At 45.0% G+C, this 12,141-nt stretch overlaps 1 non-coding gene and 2 pseudogenes across 2 annotated transcripts in view; 2 read left to right on the top strand and 1 right to left on the bottom strand.

Moving 5' to 3' along the window:
- The window catches only part of LOC103792335 (large ribosomal subunit protein uL4), a 521,713-nt gene that overhangs the window by 419,936 nt on the left and 89,636 nt on the right, over positions 1-12,141 (top strand). The window lies entirely within an intron of this gene.
- Positions 640-3,402, top strand: LOC100413792 (saoe class I histocompatibility antigen, A alpha chain-like; annotated as a pseudogene). The gene is made up of 6 exons (XR_008479342.2): positions 640-1,026; positions 1,623-1,898; positions 2,018-2,149; positions 2,602-2,634; positions 2,777-2,824; positions 2,987-3,402. The product of XR_008479342.2 is annotated as a saoe class I histocompatibility antigen, A alpha chain-like (transcript).
- LOC128931883 (uncharacterized) lies at positions 4,574-5,297 on the bottom strand (annotated as a pseudogene).

Below are 12,141 nucleotides of genomic sequence, written 5' to 3'. Positions count from 1 at the left end.
TCAACTCATAAAGTGTGGATCATCCTTGGTAGTGGATATTTGAAAAAAAATAAAAGAGAGTACATTCCTTTGGCTTGATGCTTTCTCTTGGTTTTCTGAAATTCTAGTCTTGCAATAAGAACAAAAAAGAACAGGACCAAAGTTTAGTTTTCCCCAGTAGGTGAACACTCCCCAAGTCTGGGAAATTTGAGACAGCAGGAAGTGGTGCTGTGAAGTTCTCCAAAGTCTTACTTTCTCCAGAAATTCTGTTTCTGCTTATTTAACTTAAAAAAAGATTCTCTCAGGAGAGCCACCTCTTCTGAGGCTGTATGGGCTTCATTCTGCTTGAACTTACAGAAGATATAAATTGATCTTGATAAAAAGGAAGTATTTGCCAAATTTTTATCATGCTTATATTTTTGTACTTTTTAAAATGTCCCATTTTGTGTTGAGTTCATTAACACCGAGTGAACCTGCAGACCCTGCGTGGCTACTTCAACCAGAGCGAGGCCGGTGAGTGACCCCGGCCCGGAGCGCAGGTCACGACCCCTCCCCACCCCACGGACAGCCCGGGTCGCCGGGAGTCTCCGGGTTTAAGATCCACCCTGAGGCTGCGGGACCCGCCCAAACCCTCGACCCCGGAGAAACTCGGGCGCCTTTACCCGGTTTCATTTTCAGTTTAGGCAAAAATCCCCGCGGGTTGGTGGCGCGGGGACAGGGGACTTTTGCCTAAACTGAAAATGGGCGGAGCTGACGCAAGGGCGGGGCTAGGGTCTCACAGCTTCCAGAAGATGTATGGCTGCGACCTGGGGCCGGACGGTCGCCTCCTCCGCGGGTATAACCAGTTCGCCTACGACGGCAAGGACTACCTAGCCCTGAACGAGGACCTGCGCTCCTGGACGGCCGCAGACGTGGCGGCTCAGATCACCCAGCGCAAGTGGGAGGCAGCCAATGATACTGAGAGGTTGAAAGCCTACCTGGAGGGCAGGTGCCTGGAGTCGCTCCTCAGATACCTGGAGAACAGGAAGGAGACGCTGCAGCTCTCGGGTACCAGAAGCCAGGGGGGCACCTCCCTGATCTCCTTTAGACGTCCCAGCCTGGCCTTGCAGAAGGAGGAGAGGAAAATGGGACCAACACTAGAGTATCACCCTCCCTCCGGTCCTGAGGGAGAGGAATCCTCCTGGGTTTCCAGATCCTGTACCAGAGAGTGACTGAGGGCCTGCCCTGCTCTCTGATACAATTAAGGGTTGCAGTATCTAAGGGAAATGAGGGGAAGTCAATTCCTGGAATACTGATCAGGCATTCCCTGTGACACAACAGCGGCGTTGGGCACCAGGATTTTTTCTCTCCTGTCTTGTTTTCTGCCTCACACTCAATGTGTGCGGGGGTCTGACTCCAGCTCCTCTGAGTCCCTTGGCCTCCACTCAGATCAGAACCAGAAGCCCCTATTCCCCACTCAGAGACTAGAACTTTCAAAGGAATAGGAGATTATCCCAGGTGCCTGTGTCCAGGCTGGTGTCTGTGTTCTGTGCTCCCTTCCCCACCCCAGGTGTCCTGTCTATTCTCACAATGGTCACATGGGTGCTGCAGTGGTGTCCCATGATAGATGCAAGATGTCTGAATTTTCTGACTCTTCCCTTCAGAGCCCCCCAAGACACAGGTGACCCATTACCCCGTCTCTGACCATGAGGCCACCCTGAGGTACTGGGCCCTGGGCTTCTACCATGAGGAGATCACACTGACCTGGTAGCGAAATGGGGAGGAACAGACCCAAAACATGGTGCTTGTGGAGACCAGTCCCACAGGGGATGGGAACTTCCAGAAGTGGGTGGCTGTGGTGGTGCCTTCTGGAGAGGAGCAGAGATACACATGCCATGTGAGGCATGAGGGGCTGCCCGAGCCCCTCACCCTGAGATAGGGTAAGGAGGGGATGGGGTGTCATGTCTGTTAGGAAAGCAGGAGCCACTGTGCAACCTTTCAGCAGGGTTGGGGCTGGGTCCTGGGAGTCTGGGACCCTCACCTTCCCCTCCTTTCCCAGAGCCGTCTTCCCAGCCCACCATCCCTGTTGTGGGCATCATTGTTGGCCTGGCTGTCTTTGGAGCTGTCGTCACTGGAGCTGTAGTCACTGGAGCTGTGGTCGCTGCTGTGATGTGGAGGAAGAAGAGCTCAGGTGAGGAAGGGGTTAGGAGTGGGGTCTGAGATTTCTTGTCCCACTGAGGGTTCCAAGCCCCAGGTTGAAGTGTGTCCTGCCTGGTTACTGGAAAGCTTCATCCACACTCATGAGCCAACCCAGCCTGGGCCCTGTGTAAGCCGACACAGCACTTACTCTTGTGTAAAGCACCTGGGACAATGAAGGACAGATGTATCACCTTGATGACTGTGGTGATGGGGACCTGATCCCAGCAGTCACAAGTCACAAGGGAACGTCCCTGCTGAGGATAGTCCTTAGGAGGGCAGTTGGTCGAGGACCCACACCTGCTTTTCTTGTTTTTCCTGATCCTTCCCTGAGTCTGCAGTCACACATTTCTGGAAACTTCTCTGGGGTCCAAGACTAGGAGAGTCTCTAAGACCTCATGGCCCTGCCACCTTTCTGACCCTTCACAGGATATTTTCTTCCCACAGATAAAAATGGAGAAAGCTACTCTCAGGCTGCAAGTAAGTATGAAGGAGGCTGATCCCTGAGATCACTGGGATATTGTGATCGGGAGCCCATGGGGGAGCTCACCCAGCCCACAATTCCTCCTCTAGTGGCGTTTCCTGTAGGCTCTGACCAGATTCTGTTTTTGTTCTACCCCAGGCAGCAACAGTCCCCAGGGCTCTGATGTGTCTCTCATGGCTTGTAAAGGTGAGATCCTGGGGCAGGAGGCTGATGTGTGTAAGTTGTTGAGGGAGAACAGTGGGCACAGCTGTGTTATGGGGTTTCTTTGACTTGGATGCATTGAGCTGGTGATGGGTTGTTTAAAGTGTGACTGACATCAATTTGTTAATGTATTTTTTCTTTTAATAGCGTGAGACAGCTGCCTTGTGTGAGACTAAGAGGCAAGATTTATCCACACCTTCAATTTGGGACTTCAAGAACACTGACTTCTCTTACTGCAAAGGATATGAATGTGTCTGTGTCTCAATAGGCATAATGTGAGGAGGTGGGGAGACCAGCCCAGCCCCTTGCCCACCATGACCCCTTCCCCACACTGACCTGCATTCCTTCCCCGATCACCTTTACTGTTCCAGAGACCTGGGCCTGGGATATCTCCATCTCTGTCTCAACTTTATGGTGCACTGAGCTGTAACTTCTTACTTTCCTATTAAAATTAGAGTCTGAATGTAATTTACTTCTTGAAATTATTTCCATGAGACACTGATGGGTTAATTAAAGGAGAAAATTCCCGAAATTTGAGAGACAAAATAAATGGAAGACCTGAGAACCATCCACAGTCCACGTGTTTCTTGTGCTGATTTGTTGCGGGGGTGAAGAATAGATGGGGCTGTGCTCAGTGGGTGCTCAGGCCACTGTGGGCTTTATGTGGTCACTGCTTGACTGGGTCATCTTTGCTGCTCCATTGTCCTTGGCCTTTCAGTAGAACCTTGTCCTGCCACAGCCTGTGATCACAGGGACTTGAGTGTCACCCATGGTGGTCTCCACACATAGAAGTCCTTGTATCTGGAGACAAATTTTCAGACCCCTGTCCCTCTTGCCCTCCTTCCAGGTATCTTTCCCAGATTATATTTTCTATATTTTCCCCAACCTTCTTAAATGAAGCAGATTCTGAAACTTGCAGAGAGGAGGGCTCCCGTAGTTTCTCATCATAGATAACTTTCTGTTGGAACTCCTTCTGCTCTCTCTCCTACTCTTCTTTCTTCTCTCTCCTACCCTTCCTGCCTGAGTTGTAGTAATCCTAGTGCTGCCTCCAATCCAAACTCATGGATTTGTAAAGCATAGTCTAATTTAGATTCATATGTAGTTGGAAAATTGGAACCATAAGCCCAGGGTTATCTTTCCTGAAGAGAAAATATGGTTGTGTGCTGCAGCAAGTGGGAGGAGGGAGGGAGGGCACACAAGCAGCCCTGGTGAGAAAAGCTCTGGCAACACTGATGTCAGGGTGAGATGATGTTGCTCTTCAGCTGCCACAAAACAGCATTTGGCCTGAGGCTACATTAATAAAGATATTGCCTTTAAATAAGGAGGTGCCCTTCAGTGATCATTTATTCAACTGACATTTGTTGTCTGCTAGGTATATGGCTGCTTTTGCATTTAGAAAACATTTTAGTAAAAACAAGGTTTTCCAGCATTGTGGTGTGTGCATCCTAGATGTAAGCTGATCCAACCTGTGAATCACAGGCTGCATGTGGCCCAGGACAGCTTCCAATATGAGGACATCTCTGCTTATCTGTACTTGCAGATATCATAAAAATTATGCACATTTTTTTTTCTTGTTTCTATTTTTTTCTGCTCATCAGCTGTCATTAGTGTATTTTATGTGTGGCTTAAGACAATTCTTCTTCCTGTGCAGTCCAGGGAAGCCAAAAGATTGAACTCCTCTGTAGGCAGAAGCTAGATATAGTATAAGCAGAGTAAGAGCAGAAAATGCTTGAGTTAGAAGGTGGCAAGTGCTGTGGGGCAGGGGATCCAGAGCATGGCCTGTGGGGACAGAGGGGTGGCTGTTGTGCTGGGTGGTCAACATGGGCCTCATTGCAAATGTGACCTTTGAGTGAAGACTTGAGGGATGTGAGGAGCTGTCCACAAGGATGACTGGGAAAGCTCTTTTCAGGCAGGAACCTTTAGTGCAGATGCACCAGGGCAGGAAAGTGTCTGTGTTCCTGGAAGGAGGAAGAGGCCAGAAGGTCTGGACAGAGAGAAACTGAAATGAGGTCAGAGGTGTGGCCAGAGCAGGTAGGCCTGGAGGCTGTGGGAAGGGTTTTGACCTTTGTTCTGAATGACATGGAGAGTTAGAGGACAGTTTTGAAAACTGGGACATAGTAGGACTTATCCTTTGGTTGCTGTGCTGAGAACAGAATTTAGAGGTGAGGGGCAAGTGAGGCAGTAGGGAAATGGTGGGGAAGGAGTGCAGTATTCCAGGATGGAGATGCTGGTTACCTTGACTGGGGTGTGAGCAGGGGAAATGGTGGGAGTGATGGGATTCTGAATGAATTTGAAGATGGACTTCACAGCACTTGCTAATGGATTGTGTCTGTGGTGTGAGAAAGAAGAATCAAGGACACCCACAGTGTTGGACTGAGTGAGTAGAAGGGGGAGCTGCTGTCAGTGGAGATGGGGAGACTCTGGCAGGAGCATACAGAGGAGAGGGCATCGCAGGCATTCAGTGGAGGAGACATGTACGAGGAGTGCAGGTGAGGGGCCTGGATGCCTCTGCAGCTACAGCTTCACCATCCAGTTACTCTCCTGCTTCCACCCCACTGTGTCTCAGAGCCAGAGCACTGATTCTCCTTTGGGCTGTCTGTGCAGGTATGTGAAAATCAGGGAAGTTATAGTCTGCTGTTGGTTATTCTTATTATTTATTTAACTATCTGAGAAAGCACAATAATCCATGACTAAGAAATTATTCCGGGAAAGTGCTCCTGCCTCCTGAGAAGGGTCATCATCTGGGAGGATCATCACCTTTTGGGAAAAGCATGTTGTCTTCCTCCTCACCAGTGGTACATGACACCGGTCAGTATCTAATACAGAGCGTCTCAGATGCTACCCCAGAGCCTGGCTTATGGAGCTAGCATGGAACTCACACCATGGCTTCCCTGGTCCACACACAGGCTCTCACTGACATTGCCACCAGTATGGTGTATGTACTCACAAAGATTAAGAAAGAAATGTATTCTAATAAAAAATAATGCCTTCCCAGAATAACTTCTTAGTCATGGATTATTGCGCTTTCTCAGATAATTAAATACATAATAAGAGAAGTTGTAACCAGAACATTTATTCAGAAGACTTCAATAAAATGCAAACTTTTTTTCTTATCTAAAGAAGGCAACAGAAGAAAAACAGTTGAGTGAAAAACAAATAATATTAGAAGGCAGTAAATGACAATGCACAGACTTAAACCCAATCACTTAAACCCAGACTTAAACAATGACATTAAACATAATGGACTCACACACTCCAATGACAAGACAAATACTGCAGAGGGAAAAATAAGTCAATATATAAATAACTGTAGGCTGTTACAAAAGCCATGATTTCAGTAGAAGGTACAGCAAAGCTGAAAGTAAAAGGATAGACAATAAATACCAGACACACATTCATGAAAACCACACAGAGATGACATTTAGAAAAATTACACGACATGGATCTGTGAGACAGAGTCCATATAGACAGCTCACAATGTCTTGACTTTTTTTTCAAGGACAGGGTCTGTTGCCCAGGTTGAAATGCATTGGTGGTATCATACCTCACTGTAACCTCAAACTCCTAGGCTCAAGCAATTCTCCTGCCTCAGCCCTCCATGTAGCTTGGACTACAGGTGCGTGCCCCCACAGCTGGCTATAATGTCTCATTTTCTTATCTGATGTGGTGTGATCAAGGAAGCAGTATCATGCCATGTATTTGACTTGTAATAAGAATACAACAAATATCAGGGGAATGAAGAAATAAAACCACTTAGTAGTTCAAGCTATGTCTGCATTTACATTTGACAGATGAGGAACAACATCTCACATAAGTAAACCCAAATAAATGGATTCACATCATCCAGGGCAGAATCGATAACACATTCCCTTTGTGAAAGGAATGAGAGCCCTACTGAGGTCATAGCAGGTATCATGAATTGCTACTAGAATTGGAACTGACATATTTCAAGATATACTAAAGAAAGGGTATGCAAGGATTAACTGAATGCAGAGATAAAGGAAGAAAATGGATTTCTTTAAAAGATGGACAGAATCCTTCTTTTAAAGTGGCCTTATGTGGACCAAAGCATAATGCCCACAGACCGTCTCATTGGTGAGATGAAGGGTCAGGTGGGAAAGTGCCTAAGTCCAGGTTCCAGACCCAAAAAACCTCAAAATCCTGGGATATTTTCAGTTGTCATATGGGGATTGGTGAGATGGGGGTGAGTGGGGTGTTTCTGGCAAACCTCCCACAATGCATAGGAGAGCCCACTCAACAAGGGACTCTCTGTCCCAAATTGTTTTTTTTTTTAATTGTTTATTGGATTTTAGGTTTTGGGGTACGTGAGCAGAGCAAGCAAGACAGTTGCGTAGGAATGCACATGGCAGTGTGCTTTGCTTTGCTTCTCCCCTTCACCCACATTTGGCATTTCTCCCCAGGCTATCCCTCCCCACCTCCCCCTCCCACTGGCCCTCCCCTTTTCCCCCCAGTAGACCCCAGGGTTTAGTACTCCCCTTTTTGTGTCCATGTGTTCTCATTTTTCATCACCCGCCTATGAGTGAGAATATGCAGTGTTTCATTTTCTGTTCTTGTGTCAGTTTGCTGAGGATGATGTTCTCCAGATTCATCCATGTCCCTACAAACGACACAAACTCATCATTTCTGATTGCTGCATAATATTCCATGGTGTATATGTGCCACATTTTTCCAATCCAGTCTATCATCAGTGGGCATTTGGGTTGATTCCAGGTCATTGCTATTGTAAACAGTGCTGCAATGAACATTCGTGTGCATGTGTTCTTATAGTAGAACGATTTATAGTCTTTTGGATATATACCCAGTAATGGGATTGCTGGGTCAAATGGAATTTCTATTTCTAAGGCCTTGAGGAATCACCACACTGTCTTCCACAGTGGTTGAACTAATTTACACTCCCACCAACAGTGTAAAAGTGTTCCTTTTTCTCCACATCCTCTCCAGCATCTGTTGTCTCCAGATTTTTTAATGATCGCCATTCTGACTGGCGTGAGATGGTATCTCAATGTGGTTTTGATTTGCATCTCTCTGATGACCAGTGACAATGAGCATTTTTTCATATGATTGTTGGCCTCATATATGTCTTCTTTCTTAAAGTGTCAGTTCATATCCTTTGCCCACTTTTGAATGGGCTTGTTTGTTTTTTTCTTGTAAATCTGTTTGAGTTCTTTGTAAATTCTGGATATCAGCCCTTTGTCAGATGGGTAAACTGCAAAAATGTTTTCCCATTCTGTTGGTTGCCGATTCACTCTAGTGACTGTTTCTTTTGCTATGCAGAAGCTGTGGAGTTTCATTAGGTCCCATTTGTCTATTTTGGCTTTTGTTGCCAATGCTTTTGGTGTTTTGTTCATGAAGTCCTTGCCTACTCCTATGACCTGGATAGTTTTGCCTAGATTTCCTTCTAGGGTTTTTATCATGCCAGGTCTTATGTTTAAGTCTTTAATCCATCTGGAGTGAATTTTAGTGTAAGGTGTCAGGAAGGGGTCCAGTTTCTGCTTTCTGCACATGGCTAGCCAGTTTTCCCAACGCCATTTGTTAAACAGGGAATCCTTTCCCCATTGCTTGTTTTTGTCAGGTTTATCATAGATTGTATAGTTGTAGATATGTTGTGTTGCCTTCGGTGTCTCTGTTGTGTTCCATTGGTCTATATCTCTGTTTTGGTACCAGTACCATGCTGTTTTGATTACTGTAGCCTTGTAGTATAGTTTGAAATCCGGTAGTGTGATGCCCCTCGCTGTGTTCTTGAATTGGCTATGCGGGCTCTCTTTTGGTTCCATATGAAGTTCATGGTGTTTTTTTCCAGTTCTGTGAAGAAAGTCAATGGTAGCTTGATGGGGATAGCGTTGATTCTGTAAATTACTTTGGGCAGTATAGCCATTTTCACGATATTAATTCTTCCTAACCATGAACATGGAATGTTTCTCCATCTGTTTGTGTCCTCTCTGATTTCGTTAAGCAGTGGTTTGTAGTTCTCCTTGAAGAGGTCCCTTACGTTCCTTGTGAGTTGTATTCCAAGGTATTTTATTCTTTTTGTAGCAATTGTGAATGGCAGTTCGTTCTTGATTTGGCTTTCTTTAAGTCTGTTATTGGTGTAGACAAATGCTTGTGATTTTTGCACATTGATTTTATATCCTGAGACTTTGCTGAAGTTGCTTCTCAGTTTCAGGAGTTTTTGGGCTGAGGCAATGGGGTCTTCTAGGTATACTATCATGTCGTCTGCAAATAGTGACAATTTGGCTTCCACCTCTCCTATTTGAATACCCTTTATTTCTTTTTCTTGCCTGATTGCTCTGGCTAGAACTTCCAGTACTATATTGAATAGGAGTGGTGAAAGAGGGCATCCTTGTCTAGTGCCAGATTTCAAAGGGAATGCTTCCAGTTTTTGCCCATTCAGTATGATATTGGCTGTTGGTTTGCCATAAATAGCTTTTATTACTTTGAGATACATTCCATCGATACCGAGTTTATTGAGGGTTTTTAGCATAAAGGGCTGTTGTATTTTGTTAAATGCCTTCTCTGCGTCAATTGAGATAATCATGTGGTTTTTGTTTTTGGTTCTGTTTATGTGGTGAATTACATTGATAGACTTGCGTATGTTGAACCAGCCTTGCATCCCGGGGATGAATCCTACTTGATCGTGATGAATAAGTTTTTTGATTTGCTGTTGCAATCGACTTGCCAATATTTTATTGAAGATTTTTGCATCTATGTTCATCATGGATATTGGCATGAAGTATTCTTTTCTTGTTGGGTCTCTGCCGGATTTTGGTATCAGAATGATGTTGGTCTCGTAAAATGATTTGGGAAGGCTTCCCTCTTTTTGGATTGTTTGAAATAGTTTTAGAAGGAATGGTACCAGCTCCTCTTTGTGTGTCTGGTAGAATTCGGCTGTGAACCCATCTGGACCTGGGCTTTTTTTGTGTGGTAGGCTCTTAATTGCTGCCTCGACTTCTGACCTTGTTATTGGTCTATTCATAGTTTCAGCTTCCTCCTGGTTTAGGCTTGGGAGGACACAGGATTCCAGGAATTTATCCATTTCCTCCAGGTTTACTAGTTTATGTGCATAGAGTTGTTTGTAATATTCTCTGATGATGGTTTGAATTTCTGTGGAGTCTGTGGTGATTTCCCCTTTATCATTTTTTATTGCATCTATTTGGTTGTTCTCTCTTTTCTTTTTAATCAATCTGGCTAGTGGTCTGTCTATTTTGTTGATCTTTTCAAAAAGCCAGCTCTTGGATTTATTGATTTTTTGAAGGGTTTTTCGTGTCTCAATCTCCTTCAGTTCAGCTCTGATCTTAGTTATTTCTTGTCTTCTGCTGGGTTTTGAGTTTTTTTGATCTTGCTCCTCTAGCTCTTTCAATTTTGACGATAGGGTGTCAATTTTGGATCTCTCCATTCTCCTCATATGGGCACTTATTGCTATATACTTTCCTCTAGAGACTGCTTTAAATGTGTCCCAGACGTTCTGGCATGTTGTGTCTTCGTTCTCATTGGTTTCAAAGAACTTCTTTATTTCTGTCCTCATTTCATTGTTTACCCAGTCAACATTCAAGAGCCAGTTGTTCAGTTTCCATGAAGCTGTGCGGTTCTGGGTTGGTTTCTGTATTCTGAGTTCTAACTTGATTGCACTATGGTCTGAGAGGCTGTTTGTTATGATTTCAGTTGTTTTGCATTTGTTGAGCAGTGCTTTACTTCCAATTATGTGGTCAATTTTAGAGTAGGTGTGATGTGGTGCTGAGAAGAATGTGTATTCTGTGGATTTGGGGTGGAGAGTTCTGTAAATGTCTATCAGGTTTGCTTGCTCCAGGTCTGAGTTCAAGCCCTGGATATCCTTGTTGATTTTCTGTCTGGTTGATCTGTCTAATATTGACAGTGGAGTGTTAAAGTCTCCCACTATTATTGTGTGGGAGTCTAAGTCTCTTTGTAAGTCTTTAAGAAATTGCCTTATGTATCTGGGTGCTCCTGCATTGGGTCCATATATGTTCAGCTCTTCCTGCTGTATCGATCGTTTTACCACTATGTAATGGCCTTCTTTGTCTCTTTTGATCTTTGTTTCTTTAAAGTCTATTTTATCAGAGATGAGAATTGCAACTCCTGCTTTTTTTTGCTCTCCATTTGCTTGGTAAATCTTCCTCCATCCCTTTATTTTGAGCCTTTGTGTATCCTTGCATGTGAGATGGGTTTCCTGGATACAGCACACTGATGGGTTTTGGATTTTTATCCAATTTGCCAGTCTGTGTCTTTTGATTGGTACATTTAGTCCATTTACATTTGGGGTTAATATTGTTATGTGTGAATTTGATACTGCCATTTTGATGCTAAGTGGCTGTTTTGCCTGTTAGTTGTTGTAGATTCTTCATTATGTTGATGCTCTTTAGCATTTAGTGTGATTTTGGAATGGGTGGTACTGGTTGTTCCTTTCTATGTGTAGTGCCTCTTTTAAGAGCTCTTGTAAAGCAGGCCTGGTGGTGACAAAATCTCTGAGTACTTGCTTGTTCGCAAAGGATTTTATTTTTCCTTCACTTCTGAAGCTCAGTTTGGCTGGATCCCAAATTGTTAATAGTGCTGCTGTTGACAAACTCGTCCCAGAGGTAAATGCTGTAATGTCCTCACCATTTCACACATGAAGAAAACGAGGCACTAGGAGAGAAAGTGTCAGTAGGACCAGAGCTGAAGGTTGAATCCAGGGCACCGGGCTGCAGGGTCTTGCCTCCCCTCGTTAAGTCAGCGACCACAATCCCACCTGCGCGGTGCCTTTATGGATTCTGAGCGCCCCCTGGTGTTGGCACTGGGCCTGTGGCTAAACAAGGTTTGCGGGAAAAGGGAAAAACAGTTTTGGGTAGGAGGATGCTCTTTTAGGCTCTCCAGATTTCAAGTCATGACTTACGCTCAGAAAATATAATGTCCACCTTAATTATTTCTCCAACCCTGCTTCTCCCAGTCCTGGCCAGTTTGCTCCTTCGACTCCATCAACGTCGTCCCCTGCCAGACACCCAACGCCTATCATATGAGGAGTGAAAAGGCCCCAGAACATAAGGGCAAGACTGGGTTCCATCCCAGCCATCCCTCCCTTCCCAGAGCTCTAGCTCCATGCCTGTAGTGCTTAGGCTCTTAACCTGGGGCCCAGGAACCCACTCTCCCATGACACTGCACGCAGAAGTGATGCTACATGCACATGTGACTTCCTTACATGACATTGAATATTAATATAAATCAGATCAGAAGGGATCCAAGACACCATTTTTCCCACAAAAGCTTGTGATCCTCTGAATTAAAGGAAGGGT

This window comes from Callithrix jacchus, chromosome 4, assembly GCF_049354715.1.
Source record: "Callithrix jacchus isolate 240 chromosome 4, calJac240_pri, whole genome shotgun sequence".
Classification (NCBI taxonomy): domain Eukaryota; kingdom Metazoa; phylum Chordata; class Mammalia; order Primates; family Cebidae; genus Callithrix; species Callithrix jacchus.
Note: the sequence above shows the minus strand (reverse complement) of the source record. Positions and strands in the feature narration are given on the sequence as shown.